We start from the raw sequence: 22,101 nt of genomic DNA, 5'->3' as shown, positions 1-22,101 counted from the left end.
ATTAATCAACATTTCAATGATATATAATTGAAAATACATGGCTATGATCATCCATATCAATACGTAAGAATATTTCCAATCAATAGATGAAATAATATTAATAATTTGAAACTAAACTGACTGAGCTGTAAGTGTTCAAAACCTGACCATATTTCTACTTGTATTTACCCTTGAGTTTCTAATTTGCACTCCTATATAGAAAACAAAGATGTGTTCCACTTCAAAAGAAATAACTCAAAAACAATATTTATTTCGGCTTAACGATATCTTAGTCCAAATTAAGTTTTATATGCGCCACACTGACGAAGATTGTTTGATGTGCATACGTTTTATTTTTCTATGGAGCGCGTTTTCGAAATTCACTCTGTACAAGAATGGGCAGAACTCAATCGTGAATATCTCTTATTGTACATATTTAACACAGCAGAAAAAACTTTTCTCCATATCATCGGAAATATGTTCAGAAATTTATAATAAAATGTTCAGGCTTATGAAATAACCACAAATAACTCAAAACTAAAGCGTTAAAAAAGGTTTGGTATGAACGACCATTAAGGTGAAATTCAGTACCAAACTAAGCAAATTTTCAATCATTTTTAATGAACGAATCATAGCACAAAGCGTATCGTGCAAAACCGACACATAGGAAAGCTCTGCGTAGTAAAAAAAAACAAACGCGCAGGTCGCTTTTGAGCAGTTGCATTCGCAATCAGTAGCAGAAACAACAAATTATCAGCTTTTAGCGTCGGAATACTGGATTTGGACTTAGGATTCGATTCTGGAACTGAATTCTAAAGTTGAATCCAGAATCTGGATTCTGAATTAAATTTCAGGTTTAGAATTTAGTTTCAGAATTTAAAACTGAGACTCTTGAACTGAATTCTAATTATGGATTCTGGAACTAAATTTTGGAGTCTTGACCAGGCTTTTGAAGTAAATATAATTTATATACGGAATTTTTAACTCTGATTTAGAATTTCTACTTCAGAATTCCGGAACAAAACTCAGGATAAATCTGTATTCTGGAACTAAATGGTAATTCGGAACTCTGAGCCTGGATTTTGGAACTGACTCCTTCTGAACCAGAATTTAATTCCTTAATTCAGTTCAAAACTTAATTCCTAAATTCAGTTTTAGAATTCAAGTTAAATATTTAGACCTGCTGCATGTTGGAATTAAATTCGGAAATCGGGTTCTGGAACTAGAGTTTGGAAAAGATTTCATTTTATTTATTCCAGTTCGAAGTTCAAGTTTAGAATTTAGTTCTAGAATTAAATTCGGAACCGGTAAATTGGCTTATAAAAATGAGTTCAGTTCCAGAATTAAATTATTGGTTTGAATTTCGAACCTTAATTTTTTCACTGAATTTAGAGCCTGTCCTAGGTTTCGAACTTCGTTCTTGAATTAATTTTCAGTTGCTGCAAACAGGTTCAGAATTTAGGCTCTGGCGTAGATAAAAAAGTGATGCCGAAAATTGTGCACATCGCATAACTTCCACGAATCGGTTCTTTTTAAAGTTAATAAAATATTCCCAATGGATTAGGCGAAATTTTCCTCCACTTAATAAGCAAATCTAAAAGAACAATTATAACATTTGTTGCAGTTTTTTACTAATCTATTCCGTGTTATTTAATTGCATGGAAGAATATGTTTGTCGTGAATAAGTCTTAATAAGGTAGAGATGAACGGTTACTATTCTAGAAGCAAAGTAGTGAAAGTTGCAAAATTCACACAATAAACATATACGTGCGATTATCGATATATTCGGAAGTGTGATTGGAACTGTTAATGTTAATTTTTTTTCTAGATTGGGAATAGGGGAGACCGAGGCTGCCTGGTAGAAGGGGTGGGTCGGCCGAGTGGTTTTTCTGAAAAGGCTATTGTGGAAACTGACTTCTGGTTCCGGAGATACAAGGGGATATGCAAAAAAAAACGGAAAAAATATGCACTCCATTTTTTTCACACTCACGCTATTACGCTTCAATGACAGTAACGTATACGAAACAAATTGATGGAACAAGTTGAATATATAGCAACATGCATTTAAACTGCTATGTAACCTGAAAAGCGTAAGAGGCGGAGCTGTGACTTACTGAGAGTTGCCAAACAAGTTCTCAGCAACGAATATTTGATTTGAACCAGCCCGCACATCAGTCACAATGAAACAGAAAAATTTCGTTTGAGTCTGGTTACAATTTGTTGAAGCTTTTCCATCCAACATTTTCAGCCAATGATTTGCATCCAATGATCTATACTGAAATATAGAATTCAAGCTTGTTAAATCCACTATATCTACTCAGAAACTGTGTGATACTCGATATTCATGGTGAAGTTAATCATTTTACTTATTGAAAACGTGCGCGCCAGCGATATTTTGGGTTTTTTAACACATCGACAAGCAATTAATATTCATACTTTTATTCCCGTCAATAAAATGGAGCTGAAAAAAAGAAGCGTACTTACTTTTTTGTGATAAATATTAGTTTTTCATATATCTAAGTTAAAACAGTTGACCAAGTGCCAAAAATTTAACACATTTTTTGTAGTCCAATGAATATTTAATTCACTGGTCCTAACGGTCGCCATTTGTGTAAATTTTCCTATTATACACTACCACGACAGAGTCTAATATAAAATATTTTTCTCAAAACAAAAAAGTTTTTTTAGCATAAATACTAGAAAAGGTTTTGCGGAACTCCAACGCTATTAGAGTCCCGCAAATTTTTTCTGGAATTCGTACGAAAAAAACTTTTTAAGTCGTATAAGCTCAGACTCAACAATGAATTTTTCTTTGCAAATTGAGTAACTTTCCTTTATTTATTGATATGTTATTGGCCGGAAAAATGTACAAAAACTTTCAATCGATACTGTATTTGTTTTTCTTTTTTTTTTGAATCACAACGAATACGGTAACGGATATAAAATCATTACTTAACTTTGTCTTGCACAGTGTTTTTTTTCATTGTAACATTTCGTTGCGGTTGGCATCCAAAAAAAATCAATGCGAAAATATTGTAAGAATTAGGTTACCAAAAAGTCACGTTGAAACTTATTGTAGCATACTATGAAAAGATATCAATTCGTAACATTATTTTGACTTCGATGTCACCATCATAATCCGGTTTGTTTCGATGCATCTTTCATGCGACTATTATAAAGCTTATGTTTTATTTTCTTTTTCTATGAATTTTGTCAGGTACAGGTGCTACTTGGGTCTCATAGTCCGCTATTGAATTTTATCCGGATCCGATTTCTGGTTTCGGAACTAGAGCGTGATAAGTGGAAAATGATCAATTTCATGATTTCATGATTTTTTTTGGTCGAAAGCAGATACAAATCCCATAACTCTGCCTGATAAATTCTTTTAGTTTGCAGAACTTGTTACTTTGTGGGTAAACAAACTTAACACTACTAGTCCCCCCTTTTCCTGTTCCGGAAGCACCGAAAGTAGTGAAGAAAAACTCCAAAAGTAGAACTCACGATGCGACGCTTGAAACGATTTTCACAAATATTGGTTTAAACTAAAACTCACATTGTCTCAAAAGCTACTGTGAAATTTCATCCCGATTCGCAGTTACAGGGCGATGAGTGTCAAAGCTTTCAAACCGCCATATAGAATGACACATTGTCTCAAAAGCTACTGTGAAATTTCATCCCGATTCGCAGTTACAGGGCGATGAGTGTCAAAGCTTTCAAACCGCCATATAGAATGACAATATGTACAACACCGGTACATACATGCAGCGTGGAAGAAGGAAACACAACACAAACAGTGCACGCTTTGTTCAATTTCGTACACGCTATAAAGAAAACGAAACACTTCCGGCGAAACACTCAACGAGTGAACACGTTGTATCGTGTTAGAGCGGTGAAAATTTGAGTATTTCGCGAGAAAGGAAGGATTTTTTTTTTTTCATAAATACGTTTATTTCTTAAGGCAGTTTACATAAGTTTTTCTTCGCCGTAGCATCACTTTTACATAATATTCTTATCCTAATTTAATTCTAACATAGTCACAACGTTTTGAATTTATTAAAACATATTCTCTTATAGCTTAAACATCATCTTAGGTAACTCGTCATTAATTATGAAATCTACTCGGAAATATTATTTGAACCAAACGATTACCTTCTATAAATTATAAAATAAGCTGTTATTTTCAGACATTTTGTTGATAATTTCATAAACTGTTTCGAGTTTGTTTGTATCATTACATAATTTTTATTCTAATTTAGCTATTGGTTGAACTCATGGACGCAGCTGGGATCAGAGCTAAGTCTTAAAAGGGGCCTTTATTAAATTGAAACTCCAATTTTCTTTATGAAATGATAAATAAGTTTCATGTATGAAAGGTCACGACAAGCAAGAATGTCTCGAACTGGGATATTGGATAGTCTACCTTGGGTACGCAAAGAATTTATAAGTTGAGATCTGACATCACGATACTCCACGCATGTCCAAACGACATGATCAATATCCCGATAACCTACTCCGCAAGCACAATGATTAGTCTCGGAGAGCCCAATTCGAAGGAGATGTGCATCTAACGTGTAGTGATTGGACATGAATCTGGACATCACACGAATGAAATCCCTACTCACATCCAGTCCCCTGAACCATGCCTTTGTCGATATTTTCGGAATAATTGAGTGCATCCACCGACCCAGATCATCTCTATCCCAAGAAGCTTGCCAGCTGGCAAGTGTTCTTTGGCGAGACGAGCTATAGAATTCGTTGAAAGCAATCGGTCGCTCATAAATTTCACCCTCAATAGCACCACGTTTGGCTAAAATATCGGCTCTTTCATTGCCAGGAATGGAGCAATGAGCCGGGACCCAGACTATAGTGATTAGATAATTATTGTTCAATATGTCGTTCAGGCACTGTTTTATTTTGCCCAGGAAAAACGGTTCAGTCTTGTCAGTCATGTTTGAGCGAATGGCTTCAATTGCACTCAGACTATCTGTGAAGAGGAAATAATGGTTTGGAGATAATGTGACGATTACACTCAAACTATAATGAACTGCTGCTAGCTCTGCTATGTAAACAGATGCAGGTTCTTGAAGCCTAAATGAGGCCGAAACATAATTGTTGAACATACCAAACCCTGTCGCTTCTTCAATTCGCGATCCGTCCGTGTAAAACATTTTCTCAGAGTCAATATGCCTGAACTTACTTGAAAATATTTTTGGGATTTCCGTCGAGCGTAGATGATCCGGGATTCCACGCACTTCGCGCTGCATGGATGTATCGAAAAATAAAGTTGAGTCAGGGGCACTTAGGATGCTGACACGGATAGGAATATATCTTGAAGGGTTGATTTCCTGTGACATATGGTTAAAATATACTGTCATGAATTTTGTTTGAGCTCGAAGCTCGACTAGTCGTTCGAAATTATTAATTACCATGGGATTCAGCACCTCACATCTTATTAGCAGGCGTGATGAAAGCTCCCAAAATCGATCTTTTATTGGAAGAACTCCCGCCAGAACTTCAAGACTCATTGTATGTGTTGAATGCATGCAGCCTAAGGCAATTCGCAAACAACGGTACTGAATTCGCTCAAGTTTGATAATATGAGAGTTTGCAGCGGAACGAAAACAAACGCATCCATATTCCATCACTGAAAGTATCGTTGTCTGATACAATTTTATTAGATCTTGCGGATGAGCACCCCACCAAGATCCTGTTATTGTTCGAAGAAAATTTACTCTTTGTTGGCATTTCGTTATCAAATACCTAATGTGTCCTCCCCACTTGCATTTGGAATCGAACCACACCCCGAGGTATTTAAAAGTTAAAACCTGTTGGATCATTCTTCCCATCATATGAAGCTGAAGCTGCGCGGGATCATGCTTTCTTGAAAAGACGACTAACTCTGTTTTCTCCGCAGAGAATTCGATACCAAGATGAACAGCCCAAACGGACAAGTTATCTAAGGTATCTTGCAATGGTTTATGCAGATCAATAGCTTTGGGTCCAGTAACTGAAACCACGCCATCATCTGCCAATTGTCTTAGTGTACATGGGGTTACAAGACAGCTGTCAATGTCATTCACGTAAAAATTATAAAGGAGCGGACTGAGGCATGAGCCTTGCGGTAGACCCATGTAGCTAATTCTGAATGTTGTCAAATCGCCATATGAAAAATGCATGCGTTTCTCTGACAAAAGGTTGTGCAAATAATTATTTATAACCGCTGGGAGTCCATGTTGGTGGAGCTTGTCTGAAAGAACATCAATGGAAACTGAATCAAATGCTCCTTTAATGTCTAAAAATACAGATGCCATTTGTTGCTTTTGAGCGAAGGCAATTTGGATGTCAGACGAAAGTAATGCAAGGCAATCATTCGTCCCTTTATTTCTACGGAAGCCAAACTGAGTATCTGACAACAAACCGTTCGTCTCGACCCAAGTGTCGAGACGTCGTAGAATAATTTTTTCGAACAATTTTCTGATGCAGGACAACATCGCAATGGGTCTATATGAGTTGTGATTGGAAGCTGGTTTCCCCGGCTTTTGAATGGCGATAACTTTCACTTGTCTCCAGTCAGGTGGAACAATATTTTGCTCAAGAAACTTGTTGAACAATTCCAAGAAACGTCTTTTTGCGAGGTCGGGCAGATTCTTCACCAAGTTGAATTTAATTCTGTCCAACCCAGGAGCGTTATTGTTACAAGACAAGAGTGCTATAGAAAATTCCATCATTGAAAATGGGTTATTAATAAAACCATTATTTGGAGGAGATTCCCTTATAATGCTCTGCGTAGGAACAGAATCTGGGCAAACTTTCCTAGCAAAGTCAAATATCCATCGGTTCGAGTATTCATCACTCTCATTGCCCACGTTACTTGGTTTCTAAAACCATAAGTTTTTCAAAATTCTGAGGAGTTCCTCCTCCCCGTTTTAGAAACGTCTTGCAAGCATTTTGTTTTGCGAGTTTAGCCTCTGAGCACTCTTTGTCCCACCAGGGGTTGGGAGGCCTTCTGTTAGTCGTTGGCCCAGGAAAGCGTTTAGTTTGGGATTGTTCTGCTGCCTCCAGAATCGAACAAATGAGGAAGTCATATTCTTCAAGTGGAGGGAGCTCTTCCATTGAATTCAAAATACTAGAGATACTACCTTGGTATTTAATCCAGTCGATATTTTTTGTCAAATCATATGGAATACTAGCTGAAGTGGCAATGCAATTGCTACTGCTAATTGAGATGATGATTGGTAAATGATCGCTACCGTGTAAATCAGGCAATATTTTCCAGGTGCAATCTACTCGAATTGATGTTGAGCAAAGAGATAGATCTAATGCACTTGGGCGTGCAGGAGGTTTTGGGATCCGTGTCATGCTACCCATATTTAATACCGTCATGCTAAAATTGTCACAAATGTTTTGTATTAAAGATGATCTGCTATCATTGTAAACGGAACCCCACATCATTCCGTGCGAATTTAAATCCCCCAGAATCAATCGTGGAGCAGGAAGGGCTTCAACCATTTCATTAAGCTGTCGCTGTCCAACTTGTGCTTTTGGAGGAATATAAACCGAAGCTATGCAAATATCTTTGCCTTTAATGTTTATTTGGCAAGCAATAACTTCTATACTAGAAGTTGAAGGGATGTTTAATTTATAAAAGGAATAGCATTTCTTAATTCCCAAAAGCACTCCACCATACGGAGAGTCTCTATCGAGACGTATAATGTTAAAATCATTAAAATTTAAAGCTATGTTTGAAGTAAGTCATGTTTCGCATAAAGCAAATACATCACATTTTTGGCTATGCAATAAAATTTTAAATGAATCAAGTTTTGGCATGATACTTCGACAATTCCACTGCAGGACAGTGATTGTATCATTTGCGGCGGGTGATAAATTATCCATCAAAAGATACAAAACCTGAGACAATTGGCCATTGAGCTGATAACTGCTTCAAAAAATTTCTAGCTATTGGAAGGAATGCCATTATGAGGGTCTTTAAGGGTTCAGATATATTGAATGCTGAGAAAATCCATTCAACAATTTCCGAAAACTTCAGTAATCCTGTTGGTGGCTGTGAAATAGAGCCCACAGGATTATTACCTTTTTCGGTGCTAGATCCTGGATTGGTTTGTGAATTTGACAAACCAGGAGGCACAGTCTTTGGTTTTGACTTTTTTTGTTTAACACGGGGATCTTTTTTTGAAGATGAAATTTTAGGTGTCTTTTTTGGTAATTTGGAGGAAGACTTCTTTCTCTTAACTGACCCTTGGGTAGTGATAAACGAATTACCTTCACTATTTTCGTCAGAGTCAGAGTCCTCTGGTTCCTCTAGATTTGAAAACCCGTTTTCGATTTCCAAAGGGGGGACATCAATGACCGTTTTAAGCATTTCTGCATATGTGCGCTTAGACCGTGCTTTTAAAGAAAGCTTAATTTTGTCTTTGTGTACTTTAAATGCAGTGCATACTGAAATATCCTCATGAGGACTTTCTCCACAATAAATACATTTTTCAATTTCCTTTTTGCAATCATTATCTTTATGAGGCCCTTCACACTTAATACATTTTGGTTTATTACTACAGTAAGTAGCTGTGTGGCCGAATTTTTTGCAGTTCGTACAATTCATTACATTTGGAACAAAAAGCCGAACAGGGAGGCGAATTTTATCGACATAGACATGGGACGGCAAGGCAGACCCGGCAAATGTCACTCGAAACGAGTCTGATGGACGATAAACTTTCTTTCCCTCTTCATGAACTACTGAGTACAGTTGTTTGCACTCCAGTATTTTCACACCCTCAAGCATAGAGTTCTTGAAACGACCAACACCATGCTTGAGTAAATCATCTACCGAAAGACTCGCTTCGGTAACAACACCGTCAATTTCGACATCTTTGGAGGGTATGTAAACTTTATACTCTTTAATGAAATGTTCCGAAGAGACAATATCATTCGCGTGTTTCAAATTATTTACCACAACACGAATTTTATCGTTATTTACTTTTATGATCTCTTTGATTGAAGAGTATCGTGATGTCAAACCTTTATTAATTTGTAAAATGTTTAATGGCTTTGATATACGTCTAAAAAAGACTATCCAAGGCCCAGAAGAGCTCTCCTGATATTTTTTCGTTCGTGGGGGTATCGGATTCATGCTAGGATTTACGTCCATGGATTCATCCATCACATTAAAATTTTTAATCAAACTTTAAATAAAAAATGAAACCAACACTAACAGTACTCAATCAAAAGGAAAAGAAAAAACTTCTACCTTGAAATTGTTGTCTATCTCCGTTGCACTGCCGTGTAGATTCTTGTTGCTCTAGATGTTCTTGTTGGATGCTGATTGTTGGATGTGATGCTACTGCTACCTGACATCAAGCACCACTCGATTTCCGATTTATTTTTGTCTTCGCCAGCTGTAACCAGCGCAGGTCACCGGTGTATACCTGCGTGTTGTATGGCAGTGGAAAGACCGAGTTGTCTTGTCTCCTTCTTCCTTGTGCTCCGCACCGATATGCTTCTGCACCGAAGTGCCTTCGCACCGGTGTGCCTTTGCACTCTCCTGCTTCTATGTGCCTTTGCACTCTCCTTCTTCGATGTGCCTTTGCACTCTCTTGCTCAGCACTTGTGGCTGTGTATTGTGGCCTGGGTAGAGCTTGGGAAACGCCCTTTGTTGTTTCCTTCACCAGCTTGGCCCAGCACTAGGGCTCTCTTATGCAGCACGACTATACGTTTTAACGGCTGCTGCCAACAGGTCTCTACCTGTAGTTCAACCGTTGTCGTATTTAACGCGTGTAAACTAACCAGCGTTGTTAAACTGTACGCTTCTATACACAACCTTCTCGGTTGAACGGCTATTACTGAATGAAAGGAAGGATTTTTAGCCGTACTTTGGCGACTCGACGTTGTCACGCAGCGAGGTTTTCACTTGGAGTCCAGTGAAAAGAAAGTCCATCGGACTGCCATCAATCGGTGTCATCTCAAGAGAGGTGACGCCAACCAGAAATAGTAGTAGTAGTAGTAGTAGTAGTAGTAGTAGTAGAAGAAGAAGAAGAAGAAGAAAAAGAAGAAGAAGAAGAAGACGAAAGGGTTACGGATGTGATATTGGTAAAAGACGGTGCTGCGGTTGATAAAAATTTTGCATATTCTATGATAAGTGCGACCGAAAAAATAAAAGAATGTCAATGAATTGTAATTTATTTGAAAAAATAAACATGCATCGGAATTTCAAGCTTCGCTATGTAAATGCAATTTTCACAACCGGTAGTGCAGTAATGCCGTGTCGGTGATGTAGTGATGTCAATTTTAATAATAATAATCCTACTACATGTTTTATGCTGCTGATTTATGCTGTTCAGCTTGACTTACACATACAAAAGCAACAGAAACGCGGTTTCGCTTCGTTTGTTAAATTTCGTTCAATTGGTTTAATCGAAATAGAACATGAGATAGTAAGTCTAGGTTTAACTAGGTTCAAAACTTTTCCTATTTGTAGGTCAAACGAACCAACTTCGGTTATTCCGGTCTCGGGCGAACTGGAAGTGGAGATCAAAAACTGCAAAAAGGATCTTACCAAGGGGAAGACGCTTAGAACAATGTGCCAATCACACATTAACACAATGCGTTGGCGCATTTATCAATATTGGCACTTTTGTTTTCATACAGTTGCACAGTTGCGGCACACAAAGGGCTCAGTTTTGACAAGTAGCTGTTTTATAGGGAACAGCATGGCACACTTAGACTCACAGTATATCACAGTATATCACAGTATATCACAGTATATCACAGTAATAGTATGTTCACATTAGCGCTGATATCAAGTGATATACGGATATACTTGATATCCGATGATATCATGTGCGATATCACTTGATATCCCATACATTTGATGTCAACGCGTATCACCATTTTGGCATGATATACGGGATATCATGTACGATATCATATCGAGTTGTCAAAAATCGCAACTAGCAACACGGATAATGGCATTGAACGCACTCATTTATGAACGTCACTTTGAGAGTGACAATAAACAATCATTATAATTTCGAATTTTTCAACGAATACTGGGTTTCGGAGACCATTGAATACAAGACTTCAATTATTAATTGAATTGTAGGAGAGAAAAGCAATATTATTGATCTTACTCCTAATGGGAACATTCAATATGACAACTTGATTGTCAAACGATATCATTTCGATCATATGTGAACACTACCACGTGATATGCGTATCATCTCGGTATATCAAGTGATATAAGCGCTAATGTGAACATGGTATAAATCACAGTATATCACGTGCTTTTTAGAGGCACAATATAGTTTGTGTTAAACGACTCTCCCCTTGGATCTTACTCACTTTTCTTCAAGATGACCAAATTGATTTGCACAAACTTATAGTTTCAATGGAAAAGCCTTACAGTTTCATACGCAATTAATAATTTTGTTTTCGCGAATTCCACAGTAATATTTATGATGTTATGAGTAATATAAGAAAGGCACCATTACACTACTAGGTGGATTAAAACAGGTTTTTATCAGACATCCGGTAAATCTCTAATCGTCATTTAAAGTGATGACCCGAAATAAATATGTAAAAAGAATCTCTTTAAACTGGGCTCAAATCTGCTAAAATTTGATGGTATTGTTAGTTGATGGCCAAACGAGCCACAAAGTTTCTACAAAGTGCAATATTTTTGTTCAAAAAAACTTTTTTTTAGCAATCCTTTTTGCCTTTCTCATATAGAAAGGTTTTGCAATCCCTGTGAAAACCGACTTTTGAACCGAGGCCCGGAGGGCCGAGTTTCATATACCATTCGACTCAGCTCGTCAAACTTTTCTCGGAGATGGCTGAACCTATTTTTACAAAATTAGATTCAAATGAAAGGTCTTGTGGTCCCATACAAAATTCCTGAATATTATTTGGATCTGACTTCCGGTTCCGGAGTTATGGGGTAAAATGTGCAAAAAATTGTGAAAATAAGTGCACCACCTTTTTTCAGAGATGGCTGAACCGATTTTCACAAGCTTAGATTCAAATGAAAGCTCTTTAGGTCCCATACTTTTGGCCCCTCCAAGAGATTCTTTGGAGTGACCATGCCCTCCCAAAATTTTGGCAACTGGAATAAATATTTGAAAATTCGCTAGAAATATCTTGTTATATAACACTTTTTCGTTATCGCCGTAGTTCGTCTCCGTAATCGTCCATATTTCTTAACCAAGTTACTACAATTTTATAACTAATTTACTACTATGTGAAATGTTCTATACTTTACCATTTTCGAATATTGGTCACATGGAATAGTAAGGAAAATGTTTGTGATCGTGTCAAAACATTCGGAAGAGAAACTAAACTTGCTTACTTGGTTGCTTTTTATCTGCTCTAACCTCTCCGTTCCTTTTATAAAAACGTTTTATATATTGCAAAGTTCAATGATTTGAAGAAATAGTTTTTTGAGCTCCGCCCCCAATATTTCATGGAACTTTTTTTTTTATTTAAAAGATATTTTTATTTAGGCCTATTTGCGTACAAGCTTTACGTGGCCGATTGAGCCGATTTTTAAATAAAATTTTTTTTGAGTTGGATCTCGTTGTCACCCTTTTTCTAGGGGGAGAGGAGCTTCCATTTCCCTCCTGCGAGGATTGAGGGGCACTTCGTTCGTGGTTCGTCTCGTCGTTCATTGCCGCATCGATGGTATTGTTGTTGATTTCCGTCATCTTTTCGTTGCTAGTTGCTGTAGATGCACTTTGTTGTACATTGGTTGTAATTGCTGGTTGGTTGGAGGGTAAATTGTTAAGTGCAGCTGGTGGTTTATTCTACAGGGGATGATGATGGATTCGTTGAAGGGGATGCTTCATTGTTGTTGGTGGCTGTCACAGTTGTAATGGGGTTGCTTGGGGTTGGTGTGAAGGAAGCACCGTTGCCCTTTGGTGTGGTTGTCTCCTTGTCCAGTTTATCACATGGCTTACCGTAGTGAACAGCTTTTTGGCAATATTGACATGTGGCCATCTGATTGTCATAGGTAACAAGTGATTTGCACGGAATTCTTGTATCTTGACCGAAAATCACATAAGAAGGTATAGCCTTCTTCAAGTGTACGCGAAATAAACGTACGCCATTTAGAATACCGGGGAAAAATTCTTCCACTTTTCTTTTTCGATAGAGAGACTCTCTCCGTATTGGGACATAGTTTTGCGAATACATAAATCGGTGACGCTTGATGGAAGATCATGCACACGCACTTCTATAGCACTATCTTCCATATATACTGGAATGTTGTACTTAATGTTTTCGTGCTCCACATAGTGCACATTGTTATTGTCTTTTGCGAATTGAATTGCATCCAAATCTTTATAGAACTGGATGTAAATAACATTTTTTTTTTATTGCATTGAAATAAATGCACACGTTTAATGTCAAGATGCATTTGCTCCTTAAGCAAACCTTCAAGTTCTCGTATTGAAGGTCGAATTTTGCACTGCCTGAAGTCAACAACAATTGTATTCTTTCGTGTCGGTGGTAGCTTTTGTTCGTTTGGTTCACTCATTTCGAGGTCGTTCTATTGTTCACTACACAATACTGTACTTGGTTTCTTCTGTCCCGAACGTAAGCGGTTTTGTTTTATCGACTGACTTGGATGAGATGTGAAAGCGAACTGATTTCATGGAACTTGCCGCCCCTGCCATCCAGCAAGGATTGAGGTCTGTTTTTACGCGGATTTCCGAAGTTACGCGTTTTTTTTACGCGGTACGTATCCCCCGCTTAAAAAGCGACCTCACTGTACAATGATTGCAGTTGCTAGGTGGATCGATGACTAAACCATTTTTGTATCAATTTTTCAGGTATTGAATTAAGTCGTTTTAATAATTACAAATCAAGGTGAAACATTATTTCTACGTTTACGACGAACTGTTTCGGTAGGTATATGATACTCGGTAGTCCGTTTCTCGAGTAAAAAGTCGGTTTGCACAGTGATTGGATATCCTTTCTATGTAACAAAATGAAATCGCAGTGGATTTGGCAATCTTTTTATAATTCTACGGTGTTCCGGGTTGTTTGTTCAATCCATAGAGCACTGGTCTTATAATACTTATGCTTTGTTTGGTGTAGCCATACATCAACAGTTTCATCAATTATTAGGACTTAGGACTATTTGATTTTCGGTGGAACGGCATTCGGCGAAACAGCCGAGGCTGATTAGAATTGCTTTCAAATGAAATAGTTTTGAGAATAATCAATTTTAGGTTATCATATTTTCCATACTCTTCATTAGGTTATAATAGTATTTGATTTTGAGCGTACACTCTGAAATTTTTCAAAGCATAACTATCCGACCAACGGTATTCAGTCATCAATTTCGTGCAGTATATCGAGCAGTGAAATGTCGAACTCATGCTAATGCTCCCTCGAAGACATGACTAAACCACCAGTCGTCGTTGAGTTATTCGAAAAATGCGTGCTGTTTTGCAACTAAAAAGAATCGAAAACCACTGCTTTCGGAGTGTGTTTCGTTGTTAAAATGGAGCACTGCATTCTTTACAGCCACAAAATCAGTTTCGAGCGAATCGAATAAATTTACCGATTTGTCGAAAGAAAGAGGATGACCGAATCTGAACAACATTTAAGCTGGTGATATTTAGAGGAACTAGATCACCATAAATTCATTAACAGATCAAGGCCAACAACAGTATGTTCATAGATCCAGAAGTTGACTATGCCATTCATTTGACTGGATTTGAAAATCATAAGCCTCTCCCGACCGTTTTGCTACCCGTAATTTTTCTTGATTTCGACAGATGAGCTATGAAATGATGATTCATTTCCGGTTATGGAATTGAGAAATTTTTGAAATATTTACCTGGTCATCGAGAGACGCATTATGAAACAATGACTCATTCTTATAATCGATATCCGTGGATCCTACGTTACGTGTGAGGAGATGTTACCGTGGTCCCTTGTAATGTATATTCTTGGAAGTAATGGTTTTATAAAAACACGTAGAACAAGACAGACGCATATTTTTATGCATCATATAATTGATCAAGGAAATGAAGAAAGAAAATGTTTACGATGATCATTACTACTTACAATCGTTTCCTCTGTTCCGCCAGCGATCAAGCGGGAAGCCTCGTAATCGTTGGCTGGTTTCTCAATCAGCCCTAAGCAGTATGGGAGAATCGTTTCCTGAATGCGTAGAAATTAATTTGAATCTTCCACTTTTCAGTACCAACGCGTACACATACACTCGGATTTATCAATCTACCCGCGGGCCCCGTTTGGGCAGTCGACCGGACAAGGAAATGCCACACCGCAGTACACGGGTCTTCTTCCAGTTACAATAACTCAATGGCTTTGCACGGATTTCTTAACGATCTTGTCACTTCTCCTCTCGTTGCAATTATCGCGTTTCTCTTTTTGAAGCCTCTCACTGGAAATTGCCGTTTCTTTTCTTCCCGTTTTGGGAAGAGGCTGCCCTTTCTTTCTGCCCCTTAGTGTTGTATCCCATTCAGCACATTCACCAGCAGGTCACGAGATATCATTTTCAAGGTTAGGTAAAACACTTTTGCTTTCTTTCCTCTACTACCGACCTGTTTAAAACGTTCCACTCTCTATTTTGCTTTGATAAACGCGCAGCAAAGGAAATCACCGTCTAGTCTCACGATCAACTTTTTTCTCTTTCACTGTTGTCACGATCAGAAAGGTACCCCTTCGTCATCGGACGAAATCGAAAGTAACCGGCCCAAACAGAAAACTCGAACGGAATATCTTCAAAATTTCGGAACGCTCGACGGAGTGGGACTTTTGCCGAAAATGCTCGGTAAACTCTCACGCCCCGTTCGGATGCTGACCGGGACTGACTTGCAGCGGCTTTCAGTGCGAGTTCGAGCGCGCAACTTCGATCCGATCCGATCCTTAGAACCGTTGGCTAGATACTGAGGCGGAAGATGGCCCCCAACCGATAACTTAAGGATGGATGATACAGCAGTTCTAGGTCCCTTCCCGTAAAAGGTGGGGCACACGGTGTACTTCCTGGAAACGAGATAGGCCGCAGCTGTAAGAAAGAATACAAAGCCTGTCGTTACTTTAATGTGGTATGAAGACGTCTCGGACAAGAACAAAATAATAATAATAATAAAAAAATGAAAACCGGTGTACATAAAAATCAATCGCGCAACACCACGATCGCGCACCATGCGAGGCGGCTGCAACAGTTATGCGATTAAAACAGAATAAATCATGCGCGTGACCCGAGTGCTGTGCTGTTCTGTTCTGGCCCTACAAAGGCAGTGTTGCTGGTTGGACGGGCACGACTCGTTTGTACTGTATTTCTCAGAAATTTAGTATTGGTGTTGTTATGTTTACCTATATTCATGTTTACATTTTCTTTATAAATTCTAAAACCTCTAAAACCTGTAAAACAAAACTTGATTCATTATATTTCCGAACGAAAACAAATTGGTCTATTTCGGACCCGTATTTAAGAAATACCAATGTTAAGAACTCGAAATGAGAGCAATTTTTAGCACTTTGAATGAAAGGTATCGAAAAAACAATTGGATTTGGTTTTGCAATGACTGAGCGCAAACATATATTGGAGAAGCCAAATGAATGAAAAACTAACAGAAAAGATGATTTATTGGAAAAAGATGCGCTCAGAGACAGGACTCGAACCTGCGTTCTTATGCATTCCGTGCATACGCGCTACCATTTCGCCACTCTGAATCTTGTTTTAGTCACTCTAAAACGTCAGACAGACACAGTAGCACGTACATCGAACATGGTCTACATCCTGGCCGTCATCCGACCGATATCTTATATCCAAACATCTTCTCTGTCCATCAAACACTAATCTACTCGCTTTATACCTATTGCTCCGATCAAGCATTGAGTAGGAGAGTGTATTTATAACCGCTTGTCACCTTCTTTAATGGTGCCAGTCGCTGGCTGGACACTGTCTCGATACCAACGATAGCACTTATCCACAGCAGTGACAGCTTGTCAAATCAGGCCAAAACTTTGCAGGCCCATTCGTTCATTGAAAGAATTGGATTTTTCTGACACTCCTGCTAGTGCATTTGGGAATCCAAAGTCTTGTTTGCCATGAAAATTTGATTACTTTGTCCGCAGCTGCAAATACCTTGCTCTTTTTTTGGCAGAAACGAACTTGAACTTGCTTGAGATAACCCGTCGACTATTGACTTTATAGATCTTTTGCCTAGGAAACTGTCCAAAATTCATATTCAAGCACTTTTTGTGCATTATTTTGTAAGAAACACATTATACAACTTATAATAGACAGTCCACGTCGGATTTTCGAAAATTAATTTTCGGCTCGCTGCTTTGATCAAGGGAAGCTTCTTTGAAACGAAGTGAATCGTGATGGAATTTGCAGCACTGAAAGAGGAAATATTTTGAAATAAACTGCTGTCAAAACATTCCCAGTACGATAACTAGGAGCGCTACAATAAAATAAATAGTGTGGCCCGATATCAAATGACCAGAGCCAGCTTATGTTTCAAGATTTTACTCTGTATGTAATTAACATCTAAAATGCAGGAGTGTTTTTTTCATAAATGGCTATGTAAACAGCAGCATTTTCCATAAAACTGGTTTAAAAATCTGCAATTTATAATTTCTGTTAGCAGATCACTAAAAAATCTCACTTCAGTTTTAGCAGTCTTTAGTTTCCAATTCCAGTAGAACCGGGAATAGTGTTCAAAAACTCATTACAATTTTTCCAAAATGACTTGGTCTTCTTTAACCAACTTAAATCGAATGAAAGATTTTTCAATGTGTTAAGCACATTCTAAATTTAGATCTGATACCCGATTCTGGTACTATTATTACTTCAAACCATTTAAAGTCATTCTTTAATTAACGAAACATGAATCAAAACTCAAAATCTCCGGAATGCACCTGGAATTGGATAACTCACTTGGATTCCTCCGAGATGGCTTGAGCGATCTGAGAACACATTGTCAATCTGTACCGAATTGATTCTATTTAAAAATAGCCTAGTTGATGCTAAAACAATAATTTTTTTCTTTTAAGAGCCAAAGAAGAGTCGTCGGAAGAATGTAACACTATTATAAATGAAAATATGAGTGATATGAGAAAGGTATCATGACACCACTAAGTAGATTCAAAAAGGTTATCATAACAGGATATCGTATATGATCCTTTGAAGGAGCAAGACACCGGCGGATTAAATTGAACTACCTTTGCAAGTTAGCAGCTTAACCGTCAAGAAGATGCAGACTTTCTCTGTATAAGTAACATTCTTTAATCTATTGCGAAACTAAAAATGCTGTTTAATCCCCCCTTTCAATGGAAAGGATCTCACCATTCTACGTCAGGTATAATCCCAGAACTCATCGCTAGCGCATCGACCAAAGTTTTGAGAAGTGTATCGAAAATAAGCTATCCACCAATTTTTCTTTCAAATCATGATAAAAAACGATATTTTATTCAAACTAAAAATTGATCCGTTATTGTACGAGGTTAAACTTGAGCATAATGAAAACCGGAAGAAATTTAAGTTATTCCTTCACGAATTTTCGAACTTTTGATCGAACGCTCTTCATCAAGTTCCGGACAAGTGTTGCATCGCATTTTTTGGACGCTTGAGCTCAAATGTTTTTGAACTCCTGCATGTTCCCAGCTGCCTTGCCAGTCTTCTTGAAGACGTCGAAGCTGAGGGCAATTTGGTGGATTGATATTTTTCTCAACGAAATTTATACCTTTTTCCGCAAGCCAATTGAGAGTGGTTTTGGTTTAGTGAACCGACGCTAAATCCGGCCAAAACAGTGGAAGTGTACTATGCTTCTTATATAAAGGCAGCAATCTCTTCTGGAGTCACTAAGATCGATAGATTTCTGCATTTATAGTTCCGGTAGTGTAAAAAATGGTCGACCGAATTTCTCCACTTGAATCGGCCTGTCCGCATCGCTCACATCCTCCCCGACGACGACAGTAAAGTATTGTGGATCTGGAAGGGCTTTTGAATCCTCTTTTACATAAGTCTCATCGTCTATCAAAACGCAGAAGACGCGAATGCAATTTCCGGGCCCTTGTTGCTGCTCGCTTCTTCTGTTCTACACTTTGTTTCGAGATTTTCTGCTTCTTGTAGGTCTTCAGGTGATTTTGCCTCTTGAAACGCTTGTCATTCTGACACTCGTTCCTGCTTTTTTGTCAAACCACGTATTGACATTGATTTTTTCTTCATGATTGGAGATACCACTTTCTGGTCCAGTTTCGTTTTGGAAGAACCGGGTTTTCTGCCTTCTCCTGGTAACTCATCCAAAGAATAGTGTTCCCCAAACTTATTAATGATGGTTTTAAAACTGGCATGATGAATTCCAAACCGCTTCGTCAATTTTCGCATAGTAACACCCTTCTCACTGCGCCATGTGTCCGAAACCTTAATTTTCACTGCCTTATCAATACGCGACATTTTGAAAACGCAGAATTTGAACCGCACAAACAAGTAAACAAACGAAAGCTGACAGCCAAATGCATAGCATGCTGTGATCTGAGCATAAAAACCATCACAAATACATGCGTACAACACAAATGTATGTGGATAGTTTATTTTCGATACACTCCTTATTATTTTCATTTCTCCTGCTTGATTACGATGTGACTAAATATTAATCAAGCAGCTGGAATATTGTTCAGCTGTTTGGAACCCTCAATACCTCAATTGCGTTAATAGAATCGTGTCGATTCAACGTAGATTCGTTCGATTCGCTCTTCGCCGTTTACCTTGGACCAATCCTCATCAACTACCGAGCTATGAAAGTCGCGGAGTGCTAATCGATCTAGACACACTGCAAGTAAGACGGGCGCTATCGCGTGCTTTAATGATAGCAGATGTTTTGAATGATAGGATCGACTGCCCCACTTTGCTCCGTGAAGTCGTCATCAATGTTCGTCCTCGAGCTCTCCGCAACAACGCTTTTCTCCGACTTCCTTTACGCCGTACTAACTACGGGATAAACGGTCCGATTATCGGCTTACAACGGTCATTCAATCGAGTGTCATCTGAGTTCGACCTCAATCTTTCACGGCATAAAACAAGGGCCAAATTCTTACATAGTATTAAAATTATTCATTAGGACCACATCGTGTCTGTTGATTTTACAATAAATAAATAAATAAGCAGCATATACATTGAATTAAATTCATTTACACCAATAAACTCCGAAGTCCGATGACTTTTTGCCAAGAACAATGAACTTTATCAATTTATGTTTATGTTAGTACTCTCATGGATTTTTTTTACTTCAACAGGGAATAGGAGAATGAGAGAGAAAACAAAAAAGTCCTCTATCTTTGACTTAGTATACGTCTACTTAGTCATAGAACTATCGAGTATCTCATTTGACAGATACTTTGACCGTACCGATTACAGTTGATGATGATTTTAGTCAGTCTGTCAAGGTCATTTGACATGACTGACAATTTGCAGCTCTGACAGCAACTTACGGCTTTTCGATGTTTCATGAAAACCCTAACCCCCATTTTGAAATGGTTTTCATGAAATATCAATATACCGGAAATCACCCTCGTGGATTTCGGAACGACCCAAGAATTGTATTCCTGCACTTATTCATCAAATCCGTCCCGAAAATACTCATATTTTAAGGATTTTCAAGACATACCAATAGACCGGAGGTCTTCATCGTGGATGTTGGATCGACCCTAAACATCCGGCTCATCGAACCCATTCCGGTAATATCCATTTGAATAGGTTTTACAACATTCACTACTCAAAAATTTATTTTACGAACCAAATTCCAATTACGTAAACTTTTTTTTACGAAGTAATTTCCAAATAACGTAAACTTTTTTACGAACTCGATTTACGATTCCCCGTTTATTTCGTAAATGGAGATTTCGATGTATTGGTTGTAAGCTCGGCTCAGCTTTAGATGTTTACTTTGAAAGTGGCCTAAGATTTCGCGTAAGTTCGGAAATTCGCGTAAAAAACCGCAAAACTAAAGAATTTATTTATGCCAAATATCTTAGAAATTTATGAAACGTCCAGATCTAGTGTAATCTCAAAAAAGTAATTGTAAAAATACAGCTTTGTGAAAATTTTTGGGATTATGCCCAATGTCTTAACACATGGGCTCGAAAGTCCCGCGCCTAACACATAGATGGCGCTAGTTTTATTGCAGTCACCTTTTTTCAGTTAATACTAACCTTTAAAAGACAGTTGTTACATTTCATGATATTAGTTTGTAAGTTATTGTACTAAGAGTTACGTAACTTTTGTTATTTTTAGAACAATGGATAAAAAAAAATTTGTGTTTTAATTTAACAATGCTTCTTGATAGGGAAAAAAAAAATACTTAAACTAAAACTGTCCGGGGAAGAGATTGATGATTTTTACATGTTTCATGACAATATCGAAAGGTGGCTAAACAAAAGCTGTAGTAATCGTCCCTGTTTGATTTTCGGAGACATGAATGTCCCAATCAACTTATCTAATAACAATGTTGTCTTGAAATATAAATATCTTTTGCAGTCTTATGGTTTTATGTGCTCAAATACGTTTATTACGAGACCCGCAAGCTCAAACATTTTGGATCATGTTGTATGTACCATGTCCGATGCTCATCGTTCAAAAAATCATACTATTTTTAGTGATCATAGCATGGTTCTGACATTTTCTAAGTAACAGCACGGCAAAAATTTGGTTAAGATATCCAAAAGAGTTATTGATCACGATAAACTTAACAATGATTTCAAAAGTTACGTTGATGCTATCGAACATGTGCAGGATGTGAACACCTGCCTACAAAACATAGCAAAATATAACAATATATTAAAAGATTGCACCAGGGTAGTCACGAAGCATGCTAACACACAATGCCCATGGTTAAACTTTGATGTGTGGGCATTAATAAAAATTAAAAACAACTACCTAAAACGATGTCGTCGAGACCCCAATGATGTTCGCTTAGCGAGTTTGCTGAAGCATATTTCTAGAAAACTGGACTTAGCTAAAAAGCGAGCAAAAAGGAGTTATTTTGAGAGGCTATTGAACAACACATGGCACTCAAGGATGTGAAAGAACATAAACCTATTACTAGGTAAAAAGCAAACCAAATCAACTCCATC

At 37.9% G+C, this 22,101-nt stretch overlaps 1 protein-coding gene across 1 annotated transcript in view; it reads right to left on the bottom strand.

Moving 5' to 3' along the window:
* Positions 1–22,101, bottom strand: part of LOC131439412 (uncharacterized) — a 287,787-nt gene that overhangs the window by 189,594 nt on the left and 76,092 nt on the right. The window contains exon 2 of the mRNA XM_058610381.1: positions 15,061–16,024. The gene's annotated coding sequence lies outside the window, so the exon portion shown is untranslated. The remainder of the gene's footprint in view (positions 1–15,060; positions 16,025–22,101) is intronic.

Source organism: Malaya genurostris, chromosome 3 (genome assembly GCF_030247185.1).
Source record: "Malaya genurostris strain Urasoe2022 chromosome 3, Malgen_1.1, whole genome shotgun sequence".
NCBI lineage: Eukaryota > Metazoa > Arthropoda > Insecta > Diptera > Culicidae > Malaya > Malaya genurostris.
The sequence above is the reverse complement of the archived record's forward strand: the minus strand, read 5'-3'. Positions and strand labels throughout refer to the sequence as shown.